The following is an 18770-nucleotide window of genomic DNA, read 5'->3' as shown; positions in this document are numbered from 1 at the left end:
AAAAATGTGTTGATGTGGTGGTATGATGTTATATTCTTTCTCAAAGAGCCTGCACTGTTTTCCTGGCATGCTCTTATTTTGTATAATGCAGCAATTAGCATGGAATATGCTCGGATTTGCAGAAGAAGAGTCATCCATCAAATATTAATGAGGTCAGCGCAGCTACAGCTTGCTCTTTACAGATATCTGTTGAGGCAGGACAAATGAGAAAATCAGGAAATGATGAAACACATTGTGGAAATGCAAAAATGGAGTCTCTGAGTCCTGCAAAAATGCAAAAATTCGATATACTTGTGAAAATGAAAAAATGAAGATTGTCTTGATTATTAGTAAATATAGATCATTACTATTTTCTAACAGATACATTATAACAGTTGACCTTTATTGAGGCGGTATTTTATCTTCCAGATTTTTGATTCGCTGCTGCACAGCCTAACAGCAGGTGAGGGAACATTAAGAAATTCAGAACTTTTACTATAATTTTTAAGAGCAGGTAAGCAAACACTTCAATGAGTTATTTAGACAAGAATGATCCTGCCTTGAGCTGGACAATGGATCAGATGACCTATTTTTCTTGAGGCCCTATTTTTCTATGACTCACAGATTTTATGACAACCTATTCCTTTGTCAGCAATGACAGGATTTTATGATGCTTGATGACCTATAGTTCACAGTGTATTTCTTTGTGTTGAATAAGAAAACTGAGACTACTAGAGATACTTAGCTACCTAAAGCTACAAACAGGAGTCTAGTGAAAGTTTCAAAATCACCTAAGCAGGTTGGGAGCCTAACTCCCCTTGATTTCAACTCTAGCTTGCTTGGTGTCCTTTGAACTTCCCCACTGATCTCCTTACTTCTTTTCTGGTGCCTAAATACCTTTGAAAATTTCATTCCAAGATAGTTCATCACCAGCGGGGCTTCAGGGGAAGTTAGGTACCTGAACACTTCTGAGGATCTGGGCTTAAGTTTACTTAGGCAGAGACTTGGAGCCTGAGTGATGAAGAGCCTTCAGACTTCAATCTTCCACTGATGAAATGGGCATTGTTCCACTGAAGCCAATCCTGTCTGACATCAGCTGAGGCTCCAGTTTTATGCTTACTGTATCATGCCCTGTGATAGGACAAGGGAAAAAGAGGGCCTTTGCATAACTCAGTAGCCTGACAAATAATTCAAACACAAGCTGCAAGGCAGGAAGGTGAGGGTATGTCTATGTGTGGCATGGCAGCATTGTGCTCAATCATGTAGCACGGTGGTCACCAACCAGTGGATCTCGATCCACCGGTAGATCTTGGAGCCTCTTGCAGTAGATCTCAGAGCCTCTTGAAGTGGATACAAAGCTGCGGTGGGGGGCTAAGTGCCCACGTGCATGCACGCATGTGCCCCAGCCCAGCAGGTCAGTCTGTGGGGGAGGGAAGGGGCACGGGCTAGATCGAGGCACTTGCGGTACAGGACAGTGCTGCAGAGGCAGAAGCAGGGGTACGTTGAGTGGGGCCTTGGCCGGGTCAGACTTACCTGTTGGGGAGGCGTGCCCCCCAATCATTTTTTTCCCTCTGCATCAATCTGCATCCCCCCCTCCCCCACTCCCTCCCCACAGACTTACCTGCTGGGTGGGGGCGAGGGGAAGAGGGGTGGTGGCAGGAGGACAGTAGATTTTGAGTTGCTTTTAAATGCCAAAAGTGATCTCCTACTTAAAAATGTTGGAGACCACTGACGTAGCATATTCTTCTCTGCGGGCAGTATAGTTGCATTAGTATTGCTGTGAGCACAGTGCTGTGCTTTTAGTTTTGGTGCACGCCCATCTGGCCAGACTCTGCATGTCCCAGCATGGTGGCAGCCTGTCTAACTTGTGCTTTTTAGTCATACTGCATGTTTCTTTCAAGCAAAAGACATAGAGTAGGGGATGTCTCATGGGCAGATCCAAGGGAAGGTGCTGGGTGGAGGGTGCAACCACATCCTCCTACAGCTGTGTGGCATGCAAGCAGCGAGCTCCCTGAGCTCACTGGCTCAGTGCAGTTGCCAGAGCCTAGGCTGGCAGGGGTCTGGAATCAAGGGGATGAACACAATTGCCACTCGCACATTCACCCTCTGGTCTGCTGGTGGCAGAAGGGAAAGGGGAAGTGAACAGTAGCTGTATTCATCCTTGCGTTCCAGAGCTGTATCTCTCCAGGCTCTGGCAGCAGCCATGGTATTGAGCTGGTGAGCTCAGAGAGCTCCCTGCACATGTCACACAGCCAGATCGGGGTGTGACTCAACTCCCCACACACGTTCCCCTAGCTTCTCCCCTGTCTATTTTGCAGTCCAAGCATGACTACGGCTAAAGTAAACCTGCCAGAGCTAGCTTTACATTAGCTAATGATGTCACTGTGACAACGTATTGCAAAACCTTCCTGAAAACCTGGTAAATACTAGGGCTGCAAGCTCACAAAAGCTCCATGGTGTGAGATACACTGGTAGCCATATTTCAACTAGCTAGTTTTAAATGAGTTCAGATGCCTTTATAAGCTGCTGTTAAAACTTTGATATAGCTATACTCTAAGAAACCTAATAATGTCCTTCAGTGCCTGTAGTACTCAGAAGCAAAGAGCACAGAAAGCAAATAAAAGGAACCAGCCTGATAGCAAAAAGATGGTAGTTATGAAGATGGGGTGATTCTCTGAATTATAGATGGCTGAAGTGAAGAGGGAAAAGAGGACACAACTTGCATGTGGAGCCCATATAGCAAAAGTATTTACAAGTGAACTACAATTTGACAATGCAAATGCATTTATTGACTCATCCTAGAAAACACCATATCTCAGAGATGTTGTGGAAGTAGTAGTGAGTTTGGACAGGGCCTGGCTGGGAGCAAAGTCAAAGATGATGTCCAATTTCCAGTCTTGAAAAACAGCGGTGTGGGTGGTTTGATCAACAGTAGTGGCTAAAGAGTGACATAGAGAAAGCAAGGAGTTGAGTTAAACGTTTAATTTTTCAGAGCTGAATCCAGTTAGATTCAGATAACAAAGCACAAGTGCAGCCGGCTGTAGCCAACCTTAGGAAAGGTCCTACTGTTACAAGTAGAGCACACTAAAAACGACTGTATCTTCTTATTTCTTCCTCTTTTTTCTGAGGAGTCTCTGACAGAGCTGATGCCTGCAAGACATCTAATTAGAGGCTGGAAAGAAAGAGAAAAAGGGATGTGGGGTAATGCATGAAAATGAGAAAAAAAAAATCTTTGAGGCAATACATTCCCATCTGCAGCTCAGTGTGGCTTTGTCCTTCCTCACATACAAACCCTGTTAAACCTATTCTACACACGCAAACCTGCACACTATTAAAAACACCTAAATAACTCAACCTGCTGCCCTGGTTATAAATTTGCAATGAACTATGGAAGCAATCATAAAAAGAAAGGTGTCTGCAGAGATATCAGATTCACATTCCTCAGGTGCGTTATGAGGCATGAGCCTGGTTTCAGTCACCCAGGAAGTGAGGGGAACCATTAAGCTGTTATCACTCTTACATATAAAATATTGTTACATTTTTATAGCAGTGGTGTGATGGGGCCTTGGTCTGCTACTAGGAAGCCACGTCAGCCACCGTCCTCGTATAAAACGAGTTCTATAAATGATTATAGCTATAGGGCCTGATTCTAGCTTCACACTGGGGAAACTCCAGTGAATTCAGTTTTCTGTTAGTGAGATAAGAATCAAGATTAAGGTAGGTATGCTGCTGAATTTCAGGGTTTTCATTTGTTTAGTTCAATGGTTTTCAACCTTTTTAGACTCAAGGTCCCCATTGTTAGACTGAAGGTACCACTTAGAAAACACCAGCTCTTAGTTTTCACTCATTTCTTGACTGTAGAAAAACAACACAGCAAATTTTCTCTTGCAAAGAATGCAGAAAGACCACAACCGGTCAGAATGGTTTTGATACTTTGGATGCTTATTTAAAATATTTGGGTTTATCTTGTGAATCATGTAAGTGTTAGTTCACCTAATAGTGCTAATATTGGGAGGTACCTTAAAAGGATCTTACAGCAACTCAAGGTGCCATGACACCCTGGTTGAGAATTGCTGACTTTGTGAGTGGAGCTAAAATAAAGAACTAGCGTTGTTTATGTGAAACAGTCAGTCAGAATGGCTATCCTAACTCCTTTCCTCCAGTGACATAGGCAATGTCTGAAAAAAATCAGCAGTGCAAACGTCCAATCTCACTTCCTATTTGAAGAGTTACCCTTGCAATCAAAATGACTAGAGTCTTTATTTTAAGCATTTGCTTTTTTGAAGAATTTCCAAAATCAAAGCCTCGAAGAGCACTGACTGACTAATGTTATGTTGTATAATTCTTCCCCATCATTCCTGTTTATATGTTTAAATATTTGCTCACAGTTGTTCACTGAATCAATAATCAATCCATAACTGATCTTGCTTTCTGCTGGTGTTAGGCATCTCCATACCATTGAGGATCTAGGCCCAAGGTCTTTGTCTTTCAGCCTTTAATCATATTTATTTGCCTTTTCTTTATTCTTCCTGACTTCCTTACATCTCTTTGGCACTATTACATCTGGAAGTAACACAGTTTTTAAAGCTCCTGTCTCAATGGAGCTACTGAGGTGCTCATTGCTCCTCTTGGACATCTCTCTGCTCCCACTGATGCCCTCTCATGACAGTGGTGCATGATCATTTGAGGACTTTCACCTTCCTTCATGGTTACTTGATGTCCCTGCACACAAAGCCCCAGCCTGCATTTATGTGTTGGATGCTACATTTTAATATTAATAGTAATATTAAAATAAAAATAAAAATGACATGTAAAAAGCCAGAAGGATGGAGAATTAAAATAAATATGAGCATGGTACTCCTAAAACCGTTCCTTTTTAACTCTGAATTTACATTCTGAGATTGACAACAATGCAGATAAAAGTGAAACACATTCATGTATTGTATGTTACTATCCCACCAATACAACTAAACTGCTATTAAGTTTTCTTCTTCTGAACAGACTCACTAGATAACTGTTGAAAGAAGCTTTAATGGAATTTAGAATGCAAAAATTCAAAATCCAGTATATCGTATCATATACGTATGCGGCTGACGTGATCCTGAATTTACACAGGTAAAACAGTATAAACTGTGCGGTGGGGATTTGAGGCCTGATTGCAAAACGCTGTAAATTGATATAGCTGCATTGATAAGGTGCTAGTAAATCAATAGGATGTTATTCTGCAATAGTATAAAGAAAGTGCATTGTTCTGAGCTGTATTGCAGGAACATCGAGTAATTAATGGAGCTATGGATTCACACTTACTGAGGATCTGAGCTGCAACAAATGGACACGTTAACTGATTAATAGGGCTGTGTGAAGCTTTGGTCGCTGATTCCATTCAGCGACCATGCAGCCCAATTCGGTGGTAGAATCTCTGAATCCAAATCAAATCAGGAACTCCTTTAATCTCTCCAAATTGAATCAGAACCCTCCAGATCGATTCGGAAAGATTCGGTGATTTGGACATAGACATAATTTTAAATGTTTTTTCTACATACTTCAAGGTAGCAGGCGGCTCATGAATGTTGAGATTGTGGGGCAGATGGAGCATCCCACAGGAGTGCAGGGACGTCCCCAGCATGCTTGGCAGCTGGTCTGGTGCTTCTGGTCCACTTCTGGGTCTTCTGGGGAGTGCGGGGGGTGGGGTGCACCCCTCCAGCTCAATGACTTGTGTCTCCTGGGTCTGGGGGGGGCACCCAGGGTCCCCCTGCAGCTGATCACTGAGCTGGGAGGGGTGTGGGGGACCCCCTAGCACGCTCAGTGGCAGACCCAGAAGTCGACCAGAAGTACATTTGGATCATTTCTGGGTTCAGCACCGAGCACGCGGGGACCCCCCACCCCCACACACACTCTCCTGTGGGACACTCCATCTGCCCCATGATCGCAGCATTCATGAGCCGCCTGGTACCTCAAGGTATGTAGAAAAAACATTTAATGCTGTGTCTATGTCCGAATTGCTGATTCTCTGAATCAGCATCGAATCGTCCAATTCGGATTCAGCCAAATTGAATTAGAGACAGTGATCCCAATCAACTAATTGAATCACTGTTCCCAATTTGGTCTGAATCCAAATCCTAATTGAATGTGACCCATTTTGCACACCTCTACTCATTAACCTTAGTGAAAACTGACGCTGCATAAAACCTTCACACTGATCACTGAAACCAATTGGATTGGGACAAATAATTCCTTTTCTTAAACATAATAGGCATCCTGCCTTCATTCCTTAGGAGATAAAAAACATGTGGTTCTATTAATCATAAAAAGGATTGGAATAAATCATAATGAAAACTCTGTCCCAGTTATGGAAAGATGCAAACTCTGAATCCAAAGGTACAAGTTAATTTATCAATAAATTGTCAACAAAGAGTGTGCCTTAATTGTCATTAAAAATAGACTGCCATGTTAGTGCCCTCAAACAGATCTGCTTGAGCATTCACATGATGATCAAACTATAAGCTGACATAGAGTAATGATCTCTTTTAATAAACTGAGGTGATATGAGCTACAAAACATGGCATGTCATAGATACTCAGACGCCTTTAACTCTTAACCAGATGTTCTTCAGACCTAAGGCTACTGCTGCTTTCCTCTATTGTCCTAGTAGAAAATCCTGCCCCTACTGAGCTGAGGCAGCTGTATACTCCTGATAGACCTGTCTACTTCTGATATACTCTAATGAGTTGCAGAAGCTGGTACCACCCCATGACCCTACAGGAGCATGGCTAGACTTCAGGGCACAGTCAGACCCCCTACTACATTCAGCATATGTTGCCACTGTAGAAAACACTGAGTGGAGAGTGTCACAGGGCCATCATCAAGTCATGCTACAAGGAAATTGTCCCTGGAGCCAATCTATACTTCACAACTATTACTCCACCTTTCCCTCTAATACTCTTAGGAATCTAGGGCAAGTTTTTGTCCCAGAAGAATAGAGTAGAAAGGAGGATACTTTGACACTTGTGCAAGTTGAACCCTCTGCACAGAGGCAGGTTTATGAGTATTGATTGATAATCCCTATCAACTTTCTGTGTACTCTGTCCTCTCTTCCACTGAAATGTTACTGGTAGTGCTCAGGTTCTTATGTTTCAGACAGGATGGTGGCCTAAACGAGACTTCCCTGTCAATATGCTGCAAACCCACCAAACCCTGGCTCTGCACTTCATTACTGTGGAGTGATTGTGTGCTGTAGGCCCCTTTACCCATTTTAGCTCCTGTGCTATTAAATAGGTTAGTGATGTACTAGACCTAGAATCATTTCATTTATTGACAGACTTCCTGGCTTTCTGGTGGTTTGGGGCAACTTTTCTATGGTCCAATGTCAGTTCTATCCTGCAAAGAGATTTTCTCCAGAATTTGGTTGTTGAATGATGTTTTGGGATTTGCTTCCTGATCCCAGGGTCCAATCTCATGAATTTACCTCTGCACATTATTTGTCATAGATTTTCACAGTCATCAATAAGAATCCACTTTTGGTCAAACTTGCTTGACATTTTTATTTGAGAGAAGTGGTCAGTCAGAACAGTATGGGTTTTTCCCCCTCTAGGATCTTCAGCTCCATCAAATGTTTTCTTTTGGAATGAATTGTAAGTGCCACTTACCGCAGAGTCCACCAAGCGTGGCAGAAAGCTCTACTTGTCATTTTGAATTCTCAGCTTCAAGTGCATCTAACAGATATCTGGATCTGCTTATTCATTCCTACCATCAGCTGGCTCCATCTTCATAGATATTAAATGCTCGGAAATCAAGCAAAGCTATTATCATGCTCCTCTTTTAGCTTCACTACTTTTCTGTTTTGTCTTCACATTGTTTTTCTTTCACACGTATATCTAATATATTGCTTCTGGATTCTTCTCCTGCAAATTTCTCTGTGCATCTATTACTGCAGCTCTTCCCATTGAAAATGTAACCCATTTTTTATATTGGTGCAATGTTTTCTCACTCTCTTTCTCTTTCTGTTTTTTCTCACTCACAAACTTTCTTTCTTTCATTCTCTTTTATGATAAATGGTGTCACCCTGTGGGGTCAGGCCAACTCTCAGGATCTCAATATTATGCTGTTAGAAAGGAGGGTGTGACACAATTGCACATATCCAAACACACAAATCTATTAGATGCATACACACACACACTACCAGCTCAGGCACGTACACATCCAAACCAGCCTAGGCACATGCATACCTATCACAAATTCAAGCACACACACTATACACCCCAAAGGTTAGACACAGATCGTTAATTCATATATCATGCACACAATGACATATACACACACACACACTCACCAGTTCACACACATACAACCCACCTACACATACACACAGGTAAGTTCCTAACTTGGATGGTACAGTGTGTATGTGTGTGCTTGGGGGAAGGTTCAGGTGAGAGAGAGAGAGAGAGAGAGTTAAAGTCTAGGGATTGAAAGTTGCCAGAACCAGGATTAGAACCAGTGGACTACAGAGAAGCTGGCTGAAGAACTGAGGCTTGGGTTTACTTAAGGTAGACTGGGGCTGGAAACTGAGGCAGACAGCTGAGATATTGGCGGGGGGGACAGATAAGTGGTGGCAAGGAGGAGACAGCCAGGAAAGAAACTGAGGCAGAAAGCTGGTTGGCAGTGAGCCAGAAGCAGGAGAGGGAGAAATAAGACAGAAGTTAGAAGGGCAAGGAGCAGTGATTGAAGCAGGGCCAAACCATAGTAAAGTAAAATCCAACTTAGGGGCCCAAATAACAGTTTTATTAAACAGACAACACACTATACAGCCCCATGAAGTTATTGGTTCACACACACATGCACACATACACACACAAACACTCACAATGGCAGCAGGAGAAAGAGGACGTGGAAGGGTTGGAGTCCAGGTAGGAAAGAGAAGCAGAGTCCAAATCCTTGGTTGAAGAGGGGGTGGAGGGTGATAGCTACCTATTCAGGTTGGAAAGGGGTCCTTGTCCAGCAGGTGTTGTCCAGAGGGGGGTCACTGGCAGGGCCTCTGGGTGGATAGATGGTGTGGCATGGTGCTGGTCCAGATGGAGAGGGCATCCCAAGGAGACAGTCTTCACTACTCCTTTTATGGGACAGACTACCTCTGATCTCCTATGGGGAGGGCCTGTCCAGGCAATGTCAGTCCTGTCCCAGAGGGCTCCAGGTGTTCTTACTGAACACGTGTAGCCTGGCACAATGATGGGTTGCCTCATCTTTTGTTTCTTGAATGCTGAGGGTGATCCCAAGGCCTGAGTCGCTGGTCCAGGTATTGGTGTTGATGGTTCGGTCATTCAGAGGGAGCTATTTTTAGACCTACTGCCATTGTCTTTCAAGCACCCTCATTCATCCCCATTCATTCAGGTACCAAGTTACATAGGAGGGGTAGGTGTGAGACATGGGTTACACAACCGGGCCTGGGGACAGGATGGAGATTTGACAAACAAAATGGAAACTTGACGTGACTTATGCTAACTTACATATGTAGGCCTAAATCATATAGTACCAGTAAAACAGTAATATAGAACAGTAAAAATCAATATAAACATAATAATTATACAATATAAAGAAGGAGAAAAAACAAAACAAATACAACTGGCTACCAAAATAAAAAGCTGAAGCTTATCCTATGTCTTAGCTCACTCACACTTATCTATAGGGAATAGAGAGGGACAGCAAAAGTCAGAAATGGTTGGGGAAGGGGAGGGAATGCATTTTAAAAGAAAAAAAAATAAAAACTGGGGGGTTTGCTACAAATGAAGATCCTCTTTTTGAATGGGTGTTTTTGTTTTCCTGTTTATGGTTTTATTTTGTCCCTGTCAAGAATGTCAGTTCTGGCTTTTTCTGATTTTGCTGAAAGATTGCTTGACAGTTTCCAAGGATGCGTATTATTAGCTCTTGTTCTTAGTTAATAAGTCAGGAGTGTTGAATCTTTATGTTATATTTATCAAGTATAATAATGACTTGCCTATTTTATTACCACATGCCAGACTTAATCCCAACTCATCGATATCATTTTCTACAAGCTCTTAGTAAAAGGACATTCTGCCAGGCACATCACATCTTCCAGGTATGTCCCCATGCTACCAGCATTACCAGTTTCCAGCACTTTTCTTTCATCCAGATTTAAAGACTTGCTGTATGTTAATGGGCTCAATCCTCCAAAGTCTTATTGCCACGTGTAGTCATGAAGGGCATTTAGCTAATTAGAACGTGTTGGAGCAGACTCAATTAGTCTGCTGGCGTGTGCTCCAGCAGCCTTCGTGTCATGTGTATTCAGTGTGCCCATGTTTCAAAATGGCAGTGGGGGCACTTTAACTAAAGTTCATCGATTGAGCTGTAGTTAAAGTGCCCTTGCCACCATTTTGAAGCGTGGGGACACTGAATACACAGGACGTTGCGGGTGCTTTAATTAGAGTGGTTTCTGACAACTGTTCTATTTAAAGCAACCCCCTCTCCCCCATCCCTGAACCCAAAGTAAAGATGCCTGAAGTCACTGGGACTGTGTTGTTTTAAGGGTTTGGAGGAATGGGCCCAACACATGTAACACAAGGAAGACAGCACACTGGGTGAATTTATTTCAAAGCTGTCTCTATCCCTGCTTTCCCTTCCCCAAATACATTCAGGCTGACCTGTTTGGATATCCAGGGTGACCTGGAAATTTATAAAAGGTACAAGAACCTACTGCTGATGCGCTAGTCAATGAGCAGCGAGAGGTAGTTAGCTCTTGTAGTCTGACATTAGAAAGAAGACAGGGTAGATTTGGACCTCATAGATAGATCAGAGGTGTAGAGCATCATTTGTAAGCAGTGGGCTTACTTCCTCCAATGCTGTGAAGGGACCTTCCCATTCTCTACGTTAGCTTTCATAGCCTCTGTGTCCCTCAATGGGTCAACTGCCTTGTTTTTCTCTTTCCTACCGACCTTGCCTCTCTCAGCAGTGCCCCCTTCCTTTTCCTTCTCCCTTCCTTACCCTTTGTATTCTAATCACTATTTGGCAGCTCTGCTTCTCATGGTCCCTTCACAGCATCTGAGGAAGTAAGCCTGCTGCTTCCAAAAGCTTATGCTAAACATCTCTGATTTAGTCTATAAAATGCAAATCGACCCTGTCTTCTGAGCTACACAATGACATCAACACGTACTGTGAACATACCACAACTCCGAAGCATTGCTTGCTATTTAACCCTGGCTTATCCATGCTGTATATGCTCCATGTTATGGGTATGCCATAATATTTGTGGCCAAGTTCATACTTGCTAAGTATAGAAAATTACTGCCAGTGCCTGGTCTATAATGGAAAAAAATAACAACACAATAAGCATTAGGAGAAGGATGAGGTTTCAACTCGCTGAATCTCTGCTACTTGTGACTGCAGGTGTAAGTATTGCAATAGCAAACTGGACCTGAATGGAGAAGAAGACAGGACTTCACTTAGTGGAATTTCTTGCCAGTTTTTCCTAGTTTTGTCACCATCACATAGCTACATTTGCTAGAACAAACAGCAACCCCACATGATACAAGAGCTGTGTTAGAAGGCCACTGAAAGGGAATAGCTGTTAAACTGACTTCAGACTGAAGATGGACACGCTCCAGCAACAGAAATAAATGTATGCTGACAGCATTACTCGATCCGTACTTTAAAGGAAAAATTGAAGCCATACTTCTACAAGGCACTGACATTATTCTCTGCTGGGATGTGCCAATACAATTAATACACAATGCTTCCTTTACCTTCATTGCCGAACACGGTGCAGGTCAGTATTGTACCACTCAGGGGAGAGGCCCACCTGGTGTCAAAGCTATGCCTGTTCCTTGGGCTGAGATGTACGAAGAAATGAAGAGAAACTAAGTGAGCAAAAACAAGGAGGGTGGCCCTCCTCTGGACTCTCTCAATGTTGTCCACATCCCTCTTGAAGTGGGGTGCCCAGAACTGGACACAGTACTCCAGCTGTGGCCTGACCAGTGTCGTGTAGAGGGGGAGGATCACCTCCTTGGCCCTACTTGAGATGCACCTGTGAATGCACGATATGGTCCGGTTAGCCCTGCTGACCGTGACCTCGCGTTGTCGGCTCATGTTCATCTTGGAGTCAATAATGACTCCAAGACCCTTTTCTGCCTCCGTGCTCTCAAGAAGGGAGTTTCCCATCTTATGAGTGTGTTTCCGGTTGCTACTGCCCAAGTGCAGCACCCTGCACTTGTCCGTATTGAAACGCATCCTGTTTTTGTTAGCCCACCCCTGAAACCTATCCAGGTCTTTCTGCAGTCTCTCCCTCCCTGCTAACGTGCCCACATCTCCCCATATTTTCGTATCATCAGCAAATTTGAACAGGTTGCTTCTCACCCCGTCGTCCAAATCTCTGATAAAGAAATTGAACACCGCGGGCCCAAGGACCGAGCCCTGGGGGACTCCGCTGCCCACTTCCCCCCAGGTCGAATATGACCCATCCACCACCACTCTCTGAGTATGACTGAGTACGATTGCTGGTGCTTAGGCAGCTTTCAGACTCTCAGCCTCCCTGGGGTGGAATAGGAGCTCTCAGGGGTGCATGTATGCATAGGAAGTAAAAGGCAATCATCCTGCCTTCTGCTCTGGTAGACAAGTGGTCAGAGCAGTTGTCCAAGGGGTAGGAAACCCAAATTCTAAGCCTGCCTCACCCAAAGAGGTCTGAATTACATCTATGATCTTGCAGTAAAATGCTTGACTGCCTTGTCTTGGGACCAGCACTGCTCAGGGCACCTTCCAGCTCTCCTCTTGAAGCTGTCCCACTGGGATGCATGCTGCTGCCTCCTCTTCTCAAAGGGGAAGAAGCAATGCCACTGTGGTCAACCCGATTAATGTTAAATGCAGGGTACAGAAAAACTACTGGGATCTTGATTTCTCAATACCAACCCCTGGGACGTCGAATTAACTTCAGTTAGATTTGTGGGTACTCGTCGGCTCTGGTTTTCTGATGTAATATGTAATCCTTTCAATCCTGTGCAATATGAACAAAAATCCATGTAACTCCTGTAAAATAAATTCCTCTCTTCTGTGTTCAGATTATTGTTCTTGGTGACTGTAGGGAAGACGTTTGATTGCTAATGCAAAGAGTCATGTTGATAGGAGAAGCTATCAGGAAAAATTAAGTCCTTTGTCTAGACTTCATCACAGGCCCTTCAGAAAGGGACTGGGGAAGGTGCTAAATCAGTGGTTTTCAGTCTTTTTTTCATTTGCAACCCCCTAAAAAATTTGAATGGAGGTGCAGACCCCTGTGGAAATTTCAAATGGAGGTGTGAACCCCCCTGAATTGTAAGTGTGGGTATTCACATATTTGATCAACCATAGTCATCACACACTAGCAATTTTTTACCACAATCATCTTTCATGGACCCCTTAGACATTCATAGTCTGAAGACCCCCCAGGGCTCCACGGACCACAGGTTGAAAACCAGTCTTCTAGACAGAAACTTTACTGTGAAGTAGAGAGTGAGTAAGAAGTAATAAGGTAATGCTGAGGTAATGCTGTCTTTTGGCAGTTCTTTACCGTTCTCATGTGACAGCATCCCTGTATGCAGGTGGCTAAGGGACTCTTCAGCATTATGTATTGCCTTTAGCTATACTTAGTTTGTGCCCATACAACAGATACCTGACAAAAAAACAAGTGTGCTCTCAACATTTTAGTCAGAAGAGTTTCTTGCCTCACTGTGTGCTACTGGCAGCATGATATATTTCATTACGTAGAAAATACAGGATGTCCCTCTTGTGATTAAACAGACAGGGAGGATGGGTGCCTTCTTCTATCAGAATTTACTGTAGCTGATAGCAGTAAATTAATCTAATTCATAGATGTTAGGGTCGGAAGGGACCTCAATAGATCATCGAGTCCAACCCCCTGCATAAGCAGGAATAATTTGACTCTGGTGGGACTTGAACCCACAACCTTTGAATGACACTTTAACTATAGAAGTCCAATGTGCTGTCCATTGCACCACAGAGCCACGATAACATATGAGCCACATAATATTCTGAGCCAATGTTTACCTGGCTTTTCCTTTGCTGACTGGGATTTGCCTGAGGTTCTTTCCTTTCTATAAACCTACCAAGCCAAAAGCACATTGTTCTATTTTTCTAATCTCACTTTATCATATTTGGTCGGCACCACAACCTATAATAGTGGATTTAAGCCCTTCCACAGAGAGCTGCTCTCTGTCTGATTTAAAAAGACTCTTTTCCTGAATTCCCTGATATTGGTCTTGTAATTAAAATGAATAAAATCAGTCACTAGGAGGGTTAGTGATGACCTTTAAGATAATATTGTACTATAATAGTCCAAGAGCCCAAAGTATGCCTTGGTATTAAGGAAGTACTCTAGTCCGTTTTGGCACCATGATTTAGTGGGATGGACCCGAGACTAGAAACTAGCAGTGTGAAGGTGCGGAGACACCCTTGAATATGTTTTGGTCTAAATTTTAGGCATACGATAATGCCCCATCTTGCTGCCTCTGTCTGAAGAATTTGAGGTCTCCAGAATTAGAAGCTTCTTTTGAAGCTTCTTTTCAGACGCGGGAGCGGCGAGAGACGCGCAGGTGAAAGCTCGCTGCGCCCCCGCTCCCCCGAAGCCCCCCAGAAACCCTCCAGCAGCCGCGGAGCCTCCTCACTGACCCCCAGCACAGCCGGGGTAAGCGGGGCCCATGGAGAGAAGGGGCTAACCCCTTAGTGTGTGTGTGGGAGACGACGGCTGAGTGGAGCCGGGCCGGGTCAAGCCCCGCCCAGGCCCCTACTTGGCCCAGCCCCCCAGGGAGAGAGAGAGAGAGAGGAGGGGGGGTACTCACCAGCCCCCCTCCAGTAAGGCAGGGTCCCCCAAATCCCGGGCAGGGCCCCCTTATTGCCTTAAGAGCAGCTTCCTCGATGGCAGGCCCACTGCGCATGTGCGCAGTTTAAAAGGGCCCGCTGACCGGGAAAAAGCCCAGTTAGATGCGGGAGCAGCGAGAGACGCGCGGGTGAAAGCTCGCTGCGCCCCCGCTCCCCCGAAGCCCCCCAGAAACCCTCCAGCAGCCGCGGAGCCCCCCTGCTGACCCCCAGGGCAGCTGGGGTAAGAGGGGCCTGTGGAGAGAAGGGGCTAACCCCTTAGTGTGTGCGTGGGAGGCGGCGGCTGAGTGGAGCCGGGCCAGGTCAAGCCCCGCCCAGGCCCCTACTTCGCCCAGCCCCCCAGGGAGCCACGCGACTGGAGCCACACGAACAGGCTGGACAAACAGGCGCGCTTCTCTGCCGGCGCGTGAGTTAGCGCGGAGTTCATGCGGGAGGGCGCCGGACCCTGCCTGTGCACCCCCCAGGGTAGACAGTCCCAGCCGTAGCCAGCCTACCAGAGGCATGACACAGATGGGCACGCGCCGCACCCCGAGGGTCCCCTCAGGCTCCGCGGCCCCCCCCTCTGGCACCTCAGAGACGGCCACCCAGACGGAGCCCCTGGTTCCGGGCTCCACGCAGACGGAGCCCCTGGCTCTCGGCTGCGGGGGCTGCCTGTCCCTTTTTCAGGCTCTGGGGCCTGGGAGCATGGCGACCTCCCCTTGTGGGGTCTGCTCCATTTTGGGGTCTCTGGCGCGCCAGCTGGAGGAGCTCCAGGCCACAGTCCACAGACTGCGTGCCATCAGGGACTGCGAGCAGGAGATAGACTCCTACTGCCAGGCCCTTCTCCCCCGGGACGCAGAGGGTAGATCGCAGTCTCCCTCCAGGCCAGAGGAGGACTCTGGGACCTCCTGCTGTGTCCAGCCAGGGGCATGGACCAAGGTGGTCAAGGGCCCTAAGGCCCGCCGCACCAAGGCCCCACCCCCGCCACAACTGAGCAACAGGTACGCACCTCTTGCTGCCCCAGCAGAGCCTGCTGAGTTGCCGGCCCCCACAGGCAACATGGGCCTAACTGCAACTCCCACCCCTGCTCTCCCCAAGACAAAACGTAAGGTGTTTGTTGTGGGAGACTCCCTCCTGAGGGGGACGGAGGGGCCAATCTGCCACCCCGACCCCTTAGCCCGGCAAGTCTGCTGCTTCCCAGGGGCCCGCATCTGGGACATTGCGGAGAGGATCCCCAAGCTCCTCAAATCCACAGACCACTATTCCATGCTCCTTATTCATGTGGGCACCAAGGACATGGCTCGGAGCACTCCCAGCCAGGTCATGAGGCGCTACAGGGATTTGGGAGCGGGGCTTAAGGGTCTGGGGGCACAGGTGGTGTTCTCATCAATCCTCCCAGTCTCAGGCTATGGGCTGAGAAGGGACAGGAGGATCTATGTGGTCAACCAAAGACTGCGGCGCTGGTGTCATCAGGAAGGCTTTGGCTTTCGTGACCACAGCCCGCTCTTTGGCGAGAGAGGCAGCGAGCTGCTGGGAAGAGATGGTCTCCACCTCTCTCCCCTAGGGAGGAGGCTCTTCTCAGCCAGACTGGCTGACCTGCTCCACCGGGCTTTAAACTAAGCCCGCTGGGGGACAGGGGGACTACCGCCACTGCTGGCCCGCTGAACAATCCTTGCAAAGCCAGCGGATCACGGCACTCAAGGGAGCCCACCCCAGCCCCAGCCCTGGTAAAATCTGTGGGCAAGGAAGGAGCCCCCCAGGGGGCACTTGCCTGCCTGTACACTAATGCCAGGAGCTTGGGGAATAAGCAGGAGGAGCTCATCCTCCTGCTCAGTGCAAACAATTATGATGTCATAGGGATCACGGAGACCTGGTGGGACTCCACCCATGACTGGACCACGGGGATAGATGGCTATACCCTGTACAGGAGGGATCGTGTAGAGAAAAGGGGCGGGGGTGTAGCTCTCTATGTTAAGGAAAGCTACGCGTCCCTGAAAGCCAATATTGGCGATCAGGGTGGACGACTGGAGACCCTCTGGGTTAAAATCCGTGGGGAACACGGCACAGGGGACACAATGGTGGGAGTCTATTACAGACCTCCCACCCAAAGTCCTGAGCTAGACCAGGAGTTTGCCCAGGAACTGGCTGAGGCAGCTTGCTCCAGGACCATGGTTGTCATGGGTGACTTCAATTACCCAGACATCTCATGGGAGGATCGCTCAGCAAAATCTGAGCGGTCGCAGAGCTTCCTCTCGTGCATGGATGACCTCTACCTGACTCAAGAAGTCTATGGGCCAACGAGAGGCAAAGTGCTGCTCGACCTGGTGCTGGCTACTGGGGATGACCTAGTCGGTGACCTAGTGATCGATGGGAAGCTGGGTGACAGCGACCATGAGCTGATCACCTTCACCATCCACCGAAAAGCTGGCAAGTCAGTCATCAACACGGAAGTCCTTGACTTCAGGAAAGCCGACTTTGACAAGCTCAGGAGGCTTGTCAGTGAGGCCTTAAGGGACTGTGACCACAGGGAGAGGGGAGTTCAAGAAGAGTGGTTGCTCCTCAAGGGAGCGATCCTCAATGCACAAACTAAGTCTATTCCATCTCGGAGGAAAGGCAGCAAGAGGGCACAGCAGCCCACCTGGCTCTCCAGGGACCTAGCAGACCTCCTGAGGCTAAAAAGAAAGGCCTACAAAGGATGGAGGATGGGAGTCACCTCCAAGGAGGATTATTCTGCACTGGTCCGGTCCTGTAGGGAGCAGACCAGGAAAGCCAAGGCTGCAACTGAACTCCAGCTAGCTTTGAGCATCAAGGACAATAAAAAGTCCTTTTTCAGATATGTGGGGAGCCGGAGGAAAAGCAGGGGCAACGTTGGACCTCTGCTGAACCAGATGGGGCAACTGACAACTGACGCCCAGGAAAAAGCCAACCTATTAAATAGGTATTGCGTCGGTCTTTCATCAGCCCCATGGGATGCCCATGCCCATTACTGGGCCGGGAAGTCCGGGTGAGGGTGATCCCCTGCCCTCCATTAATGCTGACTTCGTGAAGGAACATCTTGAGAAGCTGGATACCTTCAAGTCAGCCGGCCCTGACAATCTTCACCCCAGGGTACTCAAGGAGCTGGCGAGCATCATAGCCTAGCCTCTAGCGCGGATCTTTGAAAACTCTTGGCGCTCTGGTGTAGTGCCCGAAGACTGGAAGAAGGCCAATGTGGTGCCTATCTTCAAGAAAGGGAGGGAAGTGGATTCGGCTAACTATAGGCCCATCAGCCTGACTTCTATCCCGGGGAAGATCTTAGAAAAGTTTATTAAGGAGGCCATCCTTAATGGACTGGCCGTCGCCAACATCTTAAGGGATAGCCAGCACGGGTTTGTTGCGGGTAGATCTTGCTTGACCAATCTCATTTCCTTCTACGACCAGGTGATCTATCACCTGGACAAGGGAGATGAGATTGATGTCATATATCTTGACTTCAAAAAAGCCTTTGATCTGGTGTCCCATGATCATCTCTTGGAGAAACTGGCCAATTGTCGCCTTGGGTCCTCCACGATCCACTGGCTGGAAAATTGGCTCCGGGGTCGGACCCAGAGGGTAGTAATTGATGGAAGTCACTCATCGTGGTGTCCTGTGACCAGTGGGGTCCCCCAGGGCTCTGTCCTTGGACCCATACTGTTCAACATCTTCATTAATGATGTGGACACTGAGTCAGAAGCGGACTGGCCAAGTTCGCCGATGACACCAAACTTTGGGGCAAAGCATCCACACCAGAAGACAGGCGGATGATCCAGGCTGACCTGGACAGGCTCAGCAAGTGGGCGGATGAGAATCTGATGGTGTTCAACGCCGATAAATGCAAGGTTCTCCACCTTGGGAAAAAAAACCCGCAGCATCCTTATAGGCTCGGCAGTGCTATGTTGGCTAGCACTATGGAAGAAAGAGACTTG

General features: G+C 46.9%; 1 non-coding gene across 1 annotated transcript; it reads right to left on the bottom strand.

The window, feature by feature from the left end:
* Window positions 1–13890: 13890 nt before the first annotated feature.
* Window positions 13891–13976, bottom strand: TRNAR-UCU (transfer RNA arginine (anticodon UCU)). The gene is given in 2 exon segments: window positions 13891–13926; window positions 13940–13976. It is a non-coding gene; the product is annotated as a tRNA-Arg (tRNA).
* Between the last annotated feature and the right edge of the window lie 4794 nt (window positions 13977–18770).

Source organism: Alligator mississippiensis, chromosome 1 (assembly GCF_030867095.1).
Source record: "Alligator mississippiensis isolate rAllMis1 chromosome 1, rAllMis1, whole genome shotgun sequence".
Classification (NCBI taxonomy): Eukaryota; Metazoa; Chordata; order Crocodylia; family Alligatoridae; genus Alligator; species Alligator mississippiensis.
The sequence above is the reverse complement of the archived record's forward strand: the minus strand, read 5'-3'. Positions and strand labels throughout refer to the sequence as shown.